This window comes from Miniopterus natalensis, chromosome 4 (assembly GCF_054644295.1).
Source record: "Miniopterus natalensis isolate mMinNat1 chromosome 4, mMinNat1.hap1, whole genome shotgun sequence".
Lineage (NCBI taxonomy): Eukaryota > Metazoa > Chordata > Mammalia > Chiroptera > Miniopteridae > Miniopterus > Miniopterus natalensis.
In genome coordinates this window covers 99019356-99034447 of record NC_142084.1, presented here as the reverse complement: position 1 = coordinate 99034447, position 15092 = coordinate 99019356, and the positions used below count along the sequence as shown (strand labels likewise).

Below are 15092 nucleotides of genomic sequence, written 5' to 3'. Positions count from 1 at the left end.
CGCCCGCCTCCGCCGCGCGCCCCGTGCCCGCCCCGCCAGGCCTGGCCCCGCCCACGCCCGCCCTGCTGGCGCCTGACTTGGCCCGTCCATGCTCCGCCCACTCCCGGACCTGGCCCCGCCCACTCCCCGCCCCGCGGTGCCCGGCCTGGTCCCGCCCCGCCCACGCCCCGCTGCGCCCGGCCACGCCCACGCTCAGCGGCGTCCGGCCTGGCCACGCCCACGCCTGGGCAGTTCTGCGCCGCCCGGGCCACGCGGCCCGGAGCTGGGCCCGCGCGCGCTCGGGGCCCGCGCCCCGCGTCCTGCGTGCCTCGCTTGTCGCCCCGGGTGGGCCGCGGGCGCCGGCTCCGTCCCTGCCCGCGCTCGGCCACCTGCCCGCTGGCTCGGTCGTCACGCGCTCAGCCCCTCGCCCCTTCCCCGCCATTTCCTTCCCCGCCTACCACGCACCGCCCGTCCCGCGCTCGCTCGCCCGCCCACCCGCGCTCTCCGTCCGGCGTCTGCCCGCTCCCTCGTCCACTCACGCGCTCGCTTTCCACCCGCTCGCTCCAGCCCCCCCGCTGCCGCCGGGAGGTCGCGCAGGCCCGGGCTGGGTGCTCAGGCGACCAGGTGCTCCAGGTGCCTTCCAGGTGGTGAGGACCGACGGAGGGACGGGGGACCGGGACGGAGCGCGCGCCCGGGCTGTGCCCAGACGGCTGTGGGCTCACCGCAGAGGAGGGTCTCCGGCGCCCAGGGGTGAGGGAGCCCGGATGGGGTGGAGCCTGAGCTGATCCCCGCGGGACGGGCGGAGGAGGGAGCGGAGCGAGGGCCCTGAGGCATCACAGGGCTGCAGGGCTGTGGTCCGGGCGCTGCAGGTGGGGAGGCGGGGGCGGAAATGGCAGAAGCGGGAGCTGGAGGGGTCGGCGGTGCGCCGTCAGGGTCGGCCTTGTTTCCAAAGTCTGCGTCGGGACCTGCGGATGCTGAGGCCTGCGCATGCCAGGGAGTTATGCCAGTCAAGAGCCCAGACCCCTGCCTGGGTCCTAGGAAGAGTCCCCAAGTGGCCAGTTCCCCTTGCTATAGGTACTGGACCCTGCCTCACTTGCAGGCCACCACACTTAGGACACTCTGGTCCCAGCACACCAGGGCATCTGTGGGAGCTGGCACCATCCGTGATGCCCCCCCCACACCATAACCCAGGAGGCGCTTCTCCAGGTGTGCAAATAGCCTTCCCAAGTGACAGCGGGACACTGCAGGGCCCTGTGACACACACTCATGTCTCTGCTTCCTTCCCCACCCTGGGCTTCCTTTCGGCTCAGCAGGGCCCCTGGCCCCTGACTCCACCCGTGTGTACGTCCGTCCCCTGTCCCCCCCCCCCCGTCCCCCCATCCCCCCGTCGTCGTCCGTGTCGTGTCCCCCCCCTCCCAGCACACACCCACAGAGCTTACTTCTTGATACTATTTGCTACATATCTCTGCCACCAGTAGATTGTAACATGTCTATTAGATGTTTAAAAGTTCATTGCCCTTTGGAAACTAAAGCATTATGCGAGGATAAAATTAGGCATCGCTCAAGAATAGCAGCGGATTAAATGTATTGTTTCATTTGGGCGCCCCTGACGTGTGGTCACCAGCCTTGAGTTCAGCGGCTCTGGGTCTTGTCTGAGCTTCCTAATCGCCTGGGGGCGGCGTTTGGATAAACTCTGCCTAGACCACACCTGACAAATCCTGATTTAATCACTCTGGGGTGTGGCCTGGACTTGGGATTTTTTTTTTAATATGTTTTTATTGATTTTTAGAGAGAAAGGGAGAGGGGGAGAGAGACATCAATCGGCTGCCTCCTGCACGCCCCTCCTGGGGATCAAGCCCACAACCCAGGCATGTGCCCTGACCGGGTATCGAACCTGCGCCCTCTTGGTGCACAGGTCAGTGCTCAACCACTGGGCAATACTGGCCAGGGTGGGTTTTGGGGTTTTTTTTTAAAGCTCCCCCAGGCGATTCTAATGTGCAGACCAGGTGGAAGACCACTGCTCGGAGTTGGAAAGTTTGTTTCATTCCCTCAAACATTTCCCGAGTGTTTTCTAGGCCCCAAAGTTTGCGTGGCAGTGGGAGAGGGGGTTGTGGAGGGACCGCAGGGATGACCAGGGGAGGTCCCGCCTCCGAGCTCCTGATGGAGCTGAACGGGATGGAGCGAGGCTTAGGGGTGGGAACGAGCCCCTGGTTCTGAACACCAGGAGGAGGGGACAGGCACCCCTAGCGGCGAGCAAGGTCGTGGGGAACTGCGCCGAAACCCGCCTGCCTGTAACCTCGGTAGCGCCTCACTCAGAAGCCTAATTCTTACACTATTTCCGTGTCGCCTGGATGAGTCAGTGGCAGGATTTCTGATTTTTAGGACCTTTAGATTAACGGCAAGCATCCAGTTCTGTGGAGACGGCCCGTGTGTCCTTTGTGTCCGTTGTACTGCATGCATCGCTTTCCACTTAGGAACATGACAGCTGTCGACGAAAACTCACAGACCTCGCGGGCTGAACGCCGACGCCCGGGCCTCCCGGCACAGGTGGGCGTGCAGGAAGGGGCTCCGTCCGTCACCCGACAAGAACCCAAGGATTCCCATCCTGCCAGGGACCTTTCAAAGGACTGGCTGAAATGCTCTGAGGAGTAAGTATATCCTAGAAACGTGAATACCGGTTCACGTACTGCTCAGGATGGGCTGTGTCACATTGCGGTAACAATCTCAGCGCTCGGTGACCTGGATCCACAAAGAGATGGCACTCATGGTTGGCACTCGGAACCCAGGACCACAGAGCAGCCCCTGCCATCTTAAACTTCTGCTGAGCTTTAAAAACCCCTCAAAACAAAGGTCCCCGCACGAGCTCTCCTTCCCAGGGCACGCCCGTGCCTACCCCCTTCCCTCCCCCCCAGGCACACGTCTCCAAACTCTAGGGTCCCCACAAAGCTTACACCCAGGGCAGCAAAGAGCAGTGGCAGTTCATCCCGGGCAAACCCCCTGAACCTGTCCCCAAGGCCCCTTTTTCTCTGACTTCTTAGTGAGCCAGGCGGCCCAGCCGAGGCTCATTTCCCCGGCCCTTCCTTGTGTCACTGCCCCCAGCTGTAATAAATGTCCTCTAAAACTCACCTGGACTAGTGTTGTGAGATTTTTCCTGCGCAAAGTCAGCAACACTGCCAGCTGGCTCCAGGCAGACCTGCCAAGGGCCAGGTCCCCTTTCCAGTAATACTGTGATCTCCAGGTAACCGAGGCCAGAGAAGCCCAACGCACTCAGATGGCAGAGCCGGTCAACAGAAGGGCTGGGAAGCAACCCCATACTGCTGGGACCAGAGACGCCCTCCGCCCCTGTGGCACCCCCCGATGCGATGACGCCAGCCAGCCATTGCCCCTCGACACCCTGCGTCAGGGAATTCTGGTCGGCCCACCACGTCTTGTTTCAGGAGGTTTGGTATGGAGGCTGCCTACAGCTCTGCCAGTTACGGTGGGAGAGGAGAGGGGACTCTAAAAGCAGAGAAAATGATAATTCATTAAGCATATGAATAGCCTCAAACATTTATACACTTATTATGTGGCAGGCCCTGTGCTAGGCGCTGAACCAGTGTCATCTGGTGACAGTCACGCTGTCAGGCCTGCGGTGACCCTGGGACACCGTCCAGGCCGTGCCTCTCAGGTATTCTCAGAAATTCCCACCTGGATAAGAGACTCGCTCGTGTCCTCCGGGAAACCCCAGGAAGGTTGAGACGTCTCTAAAATGTTGGCTTTCCTAATTAGATTTGGACAAGCTACTTAACCTCCCTCCGCTTCAGTCTGCTCATGTGTAAAATGAATATATTAGTATTACTTACTCCGGCCCTGGCCAGTCTTGCTCAGTAGTTAGAGCGTTAGCCTGTGGACTGAAGGGTTGTAGGTTCGATTCCAGCCAAGGGCATGTACCTGGGTTGCAGGATCGATGCCTTGCCCAGGTCGGGCACGTGCAGGAGGCAACCAATGGATGTGTCTCTCTCCCCCCGACGTCTCTCTCTCTCTCCCCCTTCCACTCTCTCTGAAAAGCAACGGAAAAAATATCCTCAGGTGAGGGTTAAATATATATATATGACTTACTCCAAAGGGTTTCCCCCAAAGGTTAAAGTTTATGAGCTGATGCAGAAGCACCTTCACCTTTCCACAAACGTACAGGAGTGCTGGCTAAACCCTTACCCCCCAAAATGTTCGTACTACCTTGCTGGAGTCAAGAGCAAGACAGTGCCAGTTACAGGGTGAACAAAGCTGAGCCAACACCGCGCACAGAGCTTCCAGAAATAACAAAGGTCTTAGGAACCCGGGTTAAGGCGAGAGGGGTGGAAGGCTTAGGTCCCAGCAAGGGTGGGAAATGGGCCTGACCGTCCTAGATGAAATCAGGAGGAATGAAGCGATAACCTACCAGCCTCTAGAAGCAGCCTGGAAGCTGGCTGTCCCCACAAGACCAAGTAGAAAAAGACGACACCCCGAGGCCACTCCACACCTGGTCACCCAAGAGAAATAAAAGTGCACGTCCACACACACAAAGAGACTCATTCTTAGGGGTGCTGGGGGAAGGCCCCAGAGGTCTGCATTCAGGGTCGATTCTGAAGAACTGACACGTAGCTCATTCAAATGCGTTAGGGCTTTAGCGGGAGAGACTTGCGCACACGGGCAAAGCGGCTGCTCCCAGTGGCGGTGGCCGGGGACCATCCCCACCCTTGCAGGACAGGGCCTCTTTTTTACAGGGGTTAATGCTAAAAGCATGTGGTGGGGCGGCAGGTAGACCACCAGGAAGAACAGCGCAGGTCTAAGTTACAGATAGCGCCGGGCGGGCTTCGCACTCTATGCATTCATTAGCCTCCTTCTGGGCCCGACTTTATCTCTGGGCCGCATTCCAGCTGTCCCGCCGCCAGCCAAGCCTGAGGCTACAGAGTTAACCAGTTGCAAGGAAGGTTAATCAGAGAGTCCGGCATTCCCCAGACGCCTTGCTGCAGGAGCCCCCTCCAGAAGCCTCATTCAAGTAGCTAAAAACTGGAGAAACCCAAGTGCCTACGAGCAGTAGGCCGGGTGACGTGGTGGAGGGTCACTCAATGAAATGCCACACTTCAGCGCAAACGCGCAGAATGCCCATACGGTGCCCGAGGGGGGTGTTGCTCTAACAAATACCTAAAAACGGGGCTGGCTTTGGAATTCAGGAGCGAATGGAGACTGACAGGACTTTGAGAAGCGTGATAGGAAAAGCCCAGGTTGCCTTGAATAGACAGTTGGTAGACGTGTGGATGGTCACGGCTCTGCTAGTAAGGACTCAAGAAAGTGAGGACCATGGCACGGAAAACCTGTCACCCTAGGTGACATATACCATGGCACGGAAAACCTGTCACCCTAGGTGACACACCTGAATGGCCATAAATGGGCCGTTGGTAGAAACATGAACACTGAAGGCACTTCTGGTGGCGCTCGGAGGAAATGAGGGTGTCATTGGAAACTGCGGGAATAGTAGGGGAGAGCTTGGCTAAGTCGGGTCCTACAGGTAAAGGGAAAAGAACCGTCCAGGCTACGGAAGACAGTAAAACAGGAGACACCCGGTCGGGACGTGTGCTTTGGAGAGAAAGCCTGGGGCTGGCCCGACAGCCGTCTTCTGGTGCCTGGGAAGAAACAAAGGTCACAGCATCCAGTCCCGCGGAAAGGCTTTATAAAAAAATCTTAATTTTTTTAAATTAAATTTTTAAACTTGATTTTAGAGAGAGTGGAAGGAGAGCAGAGAGAAACACCCACTTGTTTACACATTTGTTGGTTGCTTCTTGTACGAGCCCCTGACAGGGGAGCCAGCCCGCAACCTTGGCATATGGGGAGGGTGCTCCAACCAATGGGCTACCCGGCCAGGGCCGGGATTTTTTTTATTTTATTGATTTTGAGAGAGAGAGAGAGAGAGAAACATCGATGGGAAAGCGATATGACGATCGGTTACCTCCTGCACATCCCCTACTGGGGATCCGTCGCGAAACCTGGGCAGGTGCCATGACTGGGAACCGAAGCAGCAGCCTTTTGCAGTAAGAAACATTCAAACCTGTGAAGAATCAAACATTTAACGTAAGAAACATTCAAACCTGTGAAGAATCAAACATTTAACGCAAGAAACATTCAAACCTGTGAAGAATCGTTGTCAGTTTATTTAAAGGTTTGAGATAACACTCCGCAGAAGGGCAGTGTTGCTCCTTGATTTACACATTACAATCCAAACGGTGGGTTCCATGAAGACCTAAGTGGGCTGCGTGAAGCCCTCGGGTGTGGATGCGGGAGGCGGGAGGCGGGAGGCGGGAGGCGGGAGGCGGGAGGGGGGAGGGGAACCCCTGGGGGTGGGTGAAAAGTAAAATGATAGACACAGGCGGGTTTTCCTTCGGTAGGTGCAGGAGGTTCTCTGTCAGCAATTAACGTAACAATGAGAATTTGTGGTCCCCGCCCCGGGGCACTGGGTTGTGCCCTGAGGGGTCTGGAAACCACGGAGTCACCCTCACATTCCAAAGGACTGTTATCTCAGACGCAAAAGGCCAGAGACGGCTCAGTTAAGGTCAAGACGGACCTTTGTCAGGGAAGAGACCGGCCTGGGACATGACGACCCACCGTAAACTGCTTTTAGTCAAAAGTTTTCATTTCAGACCATCCTGTGTATCTACTTTAGGTCTCTGAGTTTGCAAGGCCGCCACGCAGGCCCCCCCTAAGCTCGTCAGGTTAGCACGGGGGGAGGGGGGCTGGGGGGCCCTTTCCGTCCACAGAGGCACAGGATGGTGCCCAACCAACTGAGCCACCCGGGCCAGGGCAGGAAGGGCTTTTGGAGAGGACAGGTCCGTGCCATCTCGGCAGAAGCAAACAACAGACGAGTTATTCAGGGACGACTGGGGACGACCCTCCTTTCTCATGACGTCCCTGGGAGACCCACAAGGTTCCCGAGCCCGTTATGTCCGCAGAAACACTGCCCACCTAGACGGGGAAAGGCGAGATGAAAGAAGGCTGCCCGACCCTCAGCCTTCTGCAGGCAGGAGACAGGCCGACAACGCCAGGCCTGCGACCCGCCAGGAAAAAGGAAGGAAAACTCAGGGAGGAGCCAGGGCCCAGGGGGCAGAATTCCTAGCATAACCTTCAGCCTTGGAGGGTAATTCCTAGGCCTGGAAACCTTACTGGCTGCTCCTTGGATCTCAAAGTAGCTTCGGACTGGGGCCTGCGGTTCCTTCCAAGTTCTCCCTTTGTGACGGGGAATTGGGTCTGTCACACACCCACTGGATGTGGGGATTAGATCACTCGCTTTCTAAGTGCACAGAAGGAAAGGAATTTTGCCTGGGGATGAATCTGCAAGGAGCCTCACCCACAGCTGATTTACATTATTTAGGTGATGAGATTTGGGATTTTCGAGCTACTGAGATTTATTTTATTTTTTATCTTAAAAATGTGTCTTTATTGATTTCAGAGAGAGGGAGGGAGAGGGAGACAGAAATGTCGTTGGTCGGCTGCCTCCTGCAGGCCCACCTACTGGGGATCGAGCCCACAAACCGGGCACGTGACCTGCACCAGGGATCGAACCTTGATTTCCTGGATCCTAGGTTGGATCAACCTCTGAGCTGCTGAGATTTAGATGAGATTTAGAATAAATGTATTTTGCATACTCGATGGATGTGAATCTTTGGGGGCCAGAGGAGGCAGCCGATCAATGATTCTCTCCCAACATTGATGCTTCTATCTCTCCCTCTCCCTTCCTCTCTTTGAAATCAATAAAAACATACTTAAAAAAAAAAAAAGATTAAGGTGGTAAACTTATGTTAGGTGCATTTCACCACACTTTAAAAAACAAACAAAACTACTTCCTCACAAAGGAAACTCCTGGTCCTAATGGCTTCACTGGTGAACTCTATTGAGTTTCTAAAGAAAAAATCACAGCGATCTTGCATAAGCAGGGCTTCTTCCAGGAATGTAATTTTGGTTTAATTATTCAAAAAATCAGTATAGCCCGGCCGGGCGTGGCTCAGCGGTTGAGCATCGACCTAGGATCCAGGTGATCTGGGTTCGATTCCCGGTCAAGGCACCTGCCCAGGTTGCGGGCTCGATCCCCAGTCGGGGTTGTTCAGGAGGCAGCCGATCAATGACTCTCTCCTCATTGATGTTTCTATCTCTCTCTCTCTCCCTCTCCTTTCCTCTCTCTGAAATCAATAAAGACATATAAAAAAATAAAATAATTTAAAAATAATAATAAAAATAAATCGTTATAACTCACTGTATTAACAGAAGAACCGTATGATCACCTTCTATGCAGAAAATATAAAATTCGGGGGAAAATTAATGCAAAAAAATGCAACAACAAAAAGCCAAAACATTGGACAAAATTCAACACCCGTTCATGACATAACTCTGCAAACTAGGACTATAAGGAATTTCTTCAACCTGATTGAGAGCATCTATCAACCCGAAAGCCTCCGCACCTAACAGCCAAAGCTGAACACTCCCCGGGATCGGCGATAAGGCGAGATGTGTGCTTCGCCCTCGCCTCTGCTCAGCCCTGACTGGAAAGGAAGATGCATGTGGAAGTATGTAGGAAACGCGAAGGAACCTAAAAACAAAACTAAAAAACACAACTAGAATTAGATACGTGAACTTACCCAGCAGGCGGGATGCAAGACCAATACACAAAAACCAACTGCGTTTCCACGTAGTAGCAACAGGCCGGTTGGAAATGAAATTAAGAACAAAGCACTTTCCCGTTTGTCCGACCCCGTAGGATGTACCACCCTGAGAGTGAACCTGTTGGGGGGATTCGCCGAGGGGCAGATGCACGAGGCCTGTTGAGAGCTAACCACAGATTTACTGAAAACCACCTGGGTGCAGGTGGGGGAGGCTCAGGGGGCAGTCACCACCCCAGGGGGCAGACACTGCTTTTCAGGGGCTTAGTCCCACGGGAGGGGGAGTGGGGGGTGCGGAGCTGGGGAAGGAGGTAAACTGTGGGTTTTTTTCTGTGTTCTTTCTGTGGCTCCTGGAGTAAGATACAGGTGTTCTCGCCCGTCATTTGCGGTTTGGCAGGGGCCTGTGGTCACTCTGTGGTTTGTCGGTTGCCAAGTTCCTGCTTCTGCGACTGCTTCTGCCGAGAATGGGAGTTTGCCAGGGACCTTATCGAACCCTAAGGTAAACTGTGAACCTGAGTAGCGGCTCAGGCACGTCCCTGGTCACCAGGCCCCACTCGGGCCTGCGAGCTGAGGAAATGGGAGAGGCCGCTGTGCGTGCTGGGGCAGGGAGCTCATGGGAAATCTCCGCACCTCCCTCCCAATTTTGTTGGGAACCTTAAATTGCTCTTTAAAAAAAAAAGTCTTGCCCTGGCTGGTTTGGCTCAGTGGTTAGCGCGTCGGCCTGTGGATTGAAAGGTCCCAGATTCAGTCCCGGCCGAGGGTGCGCACCCAGGTTGCAGGCTCCATCCCCGGCCGCAGGTGAGGGGGCTTCGGGAGGCCGCCCATCAACGTCTCTCTCTCCCATCGGTGTTTCTCTCCCTCCCACTCTCTGAAAAAGCCGTGGAAAAATACCTTCAAGTGAGGATTAAAAAATAAAAAATAAATTTAACGAAAGTCTTTTTTACCGATCGGTTGATTTGATTTTTTAAAAAAAATATTTTTGTTGATTTCAGAGAGAGGAAGGGAAAGGGAGGGGGAGAGAAACATCAATGGGGAGAGTCGCTGATCGGCTGCCTCCTGCACACCCCCCACCCGGGATCCAGCCCCCACGTGTGCCCCGACCGGGAATCGAACCTTCGACCTCGTGGTGCCTCGGTCGACGCTCCACCGCTGAGCCACACCAGCTGGGCATTAGTTGGTTCCTGTATGTGCCCTGACCGGGGGTGGAACTCGAAAGCTCGTGTACCCGGACCACGTCCTAAGCACGGAGCCACGCCGCCCAGGGCCTTGTGTTGGCCTCCACAAGCTGTAGTTCCCAGGACAGGGCCCGAAGTGGGATTTCCCGTCATGAGGCGCCTGCATTCCAACCTCCTAGACGTGAGCAAACTGTCCTTCGAAGGATCTCGACCAACTCTCCTTCCCTCCAGCCGCCCGCGGATATTCCCGGCTCTCCTTGTCTCGTGGGCATGACGGGGCATCCACGTAACTGGTGTTTGAACGTGCGTTTCCCTGGGGGGTGGATTCCCAGTGTAAGCAGAGAGGGAATGAGTCTCCTGGAGGCTGGGACTCCAGGCCCACAGCTCAGCCGGCAGAAGGGAGCCGCTCGTGCCCAGAGCTCACCTGAGTCCCGTGCCCAGGCCCAGCCGCCAGAGCTCAGCTGGGCACCGCAGGCGGCTGTCCCTGGGGGCAGGAGGAGCCCGCAGCCCCCGCGGCCCTGAGACTGGGATGCAGGCGCCCTGTGCCCCGCAAGCCAGCTCCCGTCCACTGCAAGCCCCGCTGGGCGCAGCCCACGTCCCACCTTCTGCACCGAAGAGAGTTTCCCAACGAAGGGCGCTCCTCGGGGAAAGAAAGGCCCAGGCGCCGCGGATGAGAATAATATCAATACCCACTGCACCAGCTCGTAGCAAGGCGAGCGGCCTTCACACGCTCAAGCCCAGAGTCCCTGCCCCGCTGACTGCCCACTCACCCCTTCGCCTCTTTCGGGGGGTCCATCTTTTTCATAGTGAGGCGATGAGTCCTTCCTAAATCCTAGGTCACCACCGCGAAGCCTGTTCTCCCTGTCGAAGCCCATCCCTCCGGCCTGCGCCTCACCTTCGCGCCTGTTCCTGGTGCCCGTGGTCACACGAGCTTGTCGCTCTGGCACTTAAAGTCCTGGGTATGTTTCCCACGTCCAGCGTTCCCTGGGCCTCCCTGGCCTGAGAACATGGCTGTTCGACGGGCTACTTGGATAAACTCTTCTGATGAAACAACTAAGGTGCTGAGTAAAATGTAAAACCCATCTTATCAAAATCATCGATGAGCTGCAAGAAAATAACCACTAGAAAGAACTATCATTGCCATACATAAAGAATTAAGATCCGAAGGAAGGTAGGGGCATTTGCCACCCTGGGTGACCTTGAGCTCGACCTTGAGCTTCGGCTAACGGCCTCATCATATGTGGAAGAAGTTAAAGATCAGGGTCTCTACAACCTCGGGGTAGGATGGAAAATATATTATCCCTGCCCGGCTGGCGTGGCTCAGCGGTTGAGCATCAACCTGTGAACCTAGAGGTCACGGTTCAATTCCGGGCCAGGGCACATGCCCAGGTTGGGGGTCCGATCCCCAGTTGGGGGCTGCAGGAGGCAGCTGATCAATGCCTCCCATCACTGATGTTTCTCTCTCTCTCCCTCTCTGAAATCAATACAAATATATTAAAAAGAAAAAAAGACCAGGGTCTCTACGACCTCGAGGGTATGATAGGAAATATATTGTCCCTTAAAACTGGGCACCCCCAAAGGCTCTTCATGGTAGCACTGCCTGTAATACAAAAAAAAACCAAAAACCCAAAAAACAAGAACAGCCCACTTTGCTGTCACTGTGGAGTGACAAAAAAATTGCGGTTCTGTCCGCGTAAGCACATGAGTGGGAACAGCACCTACCGAGATGGACGACCTTGAAAACATTGTCTGTGGGAGGACAGACAGGGCAGAAGGCCGTGTCGTGTATAACGTACTAGGTGTAATATACTATCCACGTTTGCGTCGGCGCAGAGGAGGGCGGCAAGCTGAGGAAATGAGTCTGCTCCGTGGACGTGTCGACGCCCCCAGGGTCCCGGCGGGGACACTACACTGCAGCTTTGTACCATTTGGGGAAACAGGGCAGTGTCATCTCTCACAACTGCACATCAATCTAAACGAAATCAATAAAAATTTCATTAAAAATGCCAGTGTGTGTGTGTATATATGTGTATATAAATGTATACACAGACTTTGAAAATTATAAAGGCAGCATTTGTTAAAGTACATTTCATTTTCAAAACTGAGCTATCAGCTGTCAAAATGTGTATACATTTTTTTGGGACAACACATATATTTAATATATATTACAATATATAACCTATAACATATACTATATGTAACCTATACTATATAATATATATTTATCTTTTTAATCTCTGAGGATATTTTTTTCATTGCTTTTCACAGAGCGTGAAACATCAATGTGAGAGACACATCGACTGGTTGCCTCCCACAGGAGCCCCGGATCGAGCCTGCAACTGACATCCAGGCCCTTGGCTGGAATCAAACCCGGGACCCTTCAGTGTGTGGGCGACGCTCTAACCACCGAGCCAAACCGGCCGGGGCAATATCTATCTATCTATCTATCTATCTATCTATCTATCTATCTATCTATCTATCTATCTATCATCTATCTATCTATCTATCTATCATCTATCTATCTATCTATCTATCTATCTATCATCTATCTATCTATCTATCTATCTATCTATCTATCTATCATCTATCTATCTATCATCTATCTATCTATCTATCTACCTATCTATCTATCATCTATCTATCTATCATCATCTATCTATCTATCTCTATTCTCTATCACCTATCATCTATCATCTATCTATCAATCATCTATCTATATCTATATCTACATATCTTACTTCTAGACACGTGATGGCTTCTTCTGAGGAGGGGAGAAAACAGGATTTAGGGGCCTTCAAATCCTTATTTTTCCTTAGAAAGACGCCTGAGGCAAACGTGATAAACTGTAAGCATTTAAAAACCTGTGGGTGGGGGGCTCACAGAGCAACAGACAGGTCCTGTAACATAGGAGCCCCGCCTGAAACCAGCACGCTCCCACTAGCTGCCGTCGCCCCAATACGTGTAATGGAGTGCTAAGAAAACCTGGGTGGAGGGGAGCCGTGTGCAGACTCCTCTGCACTTCTGTCAGCGATGCCCACGAGCTCTTTGGGAAGACGGGGCGCCGCGCAGCTCCGCCCACCCGCTCCTGCTCCTGCCTCACCGCTGTCGCTGTCCCGAGGAAGCCACACCGCGGCCGCCGCCTTTAAAGACGTCGGCAAGACGCCCGTGGAAGCTGAGGTGGCCGTTCACCAAATTAGAATGACTCTAACCAGCCGCCACGTCAAGTCTCTGGAGAAGGTGCGTGCGGACCTGATCAGGGCGTGAAGAAGAGCCTCAAAGTGCAAGGACCGGTCTGGACGCCCACCAAGACTCAGAATCCCCGCAAGGACACGCTCTGCCCGGAGGGCTCGAGACGGGCCCGCAGGCGACTCATCGACGCACACAGCCCTTCCGAGGCTGTTCCGCAGGCTGCTTCCATCAGTACCGAGCCAGGAGTCGAGGTGAAGTCACCACTGACGATGCTTAAATCCACCTTTCTGATGAATCGACCACCCACGGTTAAATTTGGTTGACTTTCATTCATGATACTGGCAGATCCTAGGGATACACAGTGTACTTTGAATTTATTGTGTTCCAGGTAGAATCGTCAGAATCAGATGGACAGGCGATGCTGGTCTGTGGGCCGCTAAACCAGTTTACATTTGGAATCATGGGACAGCTAAGTTCTATTTTACAATAAATGCGATCTGATCACTAAGGGGGAAAAAAATGCCAAGAGGCCCTGGCCAGGCTGCTCAGTTGGTTAGAGGGTCATCCCAATACGTCAAGGTTGCGGGTTTGATCCACGGTCAGGACACATACAAGAATCAACCAATGGGCCCGGCCGGCATGGCTCAGCGGTTGAGCATCGACCCATGAACCTGCAGGGCACTGGCTCAATTCCCCGTCAGGGCACACGCCTGTGCTTCAGGCTCGACCCCCAGCAGGGCCATGCAGGAGGGAGCCGGTTAACGATTATCTTGCGTCATTGATGTTTCTCTCTCTCTCTCCCTCTCTCTGAACTCAATAAAAAAAAGAATATCCCCATTAAAAATCAACCAATGAATGAACGCATAAATAAGTGGGTAACAAGCTGATGTTCCTCTCTCCCTCAGGGTCGTCTGGGGGCTGAGTGAGTGAACCCTGTGGGAAGTCCGAGCGCCTGGCAGCTGGCTCCAGGGACCCCAGGGTACAGCCGGGACCAAGGTGGAAACACCCCCACCGTGTGGGCTCCATCGTGCTCCAAGCCGGCGGCAGTGACCCGAGTCACAGCCAGGAGACAGGCTCAGAGGCGGTGACGATGGAGTCGGTGAGGACCGTCTGACTCCTGACCTCACCCCGCATTCGAAGGACATCCCAGGAGAGGGTCGAACCAGCCCCTGCTGGGACAGCGGTGTGCTTGGTCAGCCCAGGAGGGGGGGTTGGGAGGCTCAGGGGCCACACTGGACCCTTCAGTCCCTCAGGCCCTGCTCTGTCCCCTCCCTGCTCTGTGACCACAGAAACTGCCCCGTTCAGATAAACTGTCCCGGAGGCAGGACTGAGACCCCACCTGAGAGCCGCCTGCTGCGTCGGGGCTGGAAGGGGACCGGGCAGCCCGCTCGTCGACCGAGAGGGTGGGCAGGAGCGCCGCCTGCGGGCACGTCCCTGGACTCTTTCCAGGATCCCAGCACCCAAAGGGCACCATTCACCCAAGAGCCCAAGGCCTGGTCAGTTCAGCACCCTTCTCGAGGTCACCCCGCCAGCTGGCAGGACATCGATGGCTTGAAACATTTTTTGTCTTTTAAAAACATCTGGTTGTGGTAAAGTATACGTAAGATAAAAGTTACCATTTAACCATCTCTAAGTGCACAGTTCAGCGGCATGAAGCACAGCCACACAGCGGGGCAGCCGTCACCACCGCTCTCGTCTTCCCAAACCGGGACTGTCCCCACGAAACACGCACTCCCGCCTGGCCGGGGTGACTCAGGGGTTGAGCGTCGACCTGGGATCCAGGCGATCGGGGTTCGGTTCCCGGTCAGGGCACATGCCCGGGTTGCGGGCTTGATCAATGACTCTCATCATTGATGTTTCTATCTCTCTCTCCCTCTCCTTTCTCTCTCTGAAATCAATAAAGATATATTTAAAAAAACACCAAAAAACAAAAAACAAACAAAAAACCGCACTCCCCGTCCCACCCCCAGCCCCAGCGCCCGCCCTCCTTTCTGTCTGTGGATCCGACACCTCCAGGTCCTCCTGTTATTTGGAATAATTTCAAATTTACAGAACCGTGGCAAAGCGCGTTCTCGTGAGCCCTGAT

General features: G+C 54.5%; 1 long non-coding RNA gene across 1 annotated transcript; it reads right to left on the bottom strand.

Moving 5' to 3' along the window:
• Window positions 1-2216: 2216 nt before the first annotated feature.
• Window positions 2217-3999, bottom strand: LOC107537061 (uncharacterized). Its single transcript, XR_001603199.2, has 3 exons — window positions 3822-3999; window positions 3106-3477; window positions 2217-2718 (listed from the first exon to the last, which is right to left on the bottom strand). It is a non-coding gene; the product is annotated as an uncharacterized LOC107537061 (long non-coding RNA).
• Window positions 4000-15092: the final 11093 nt, after the last annotated feature.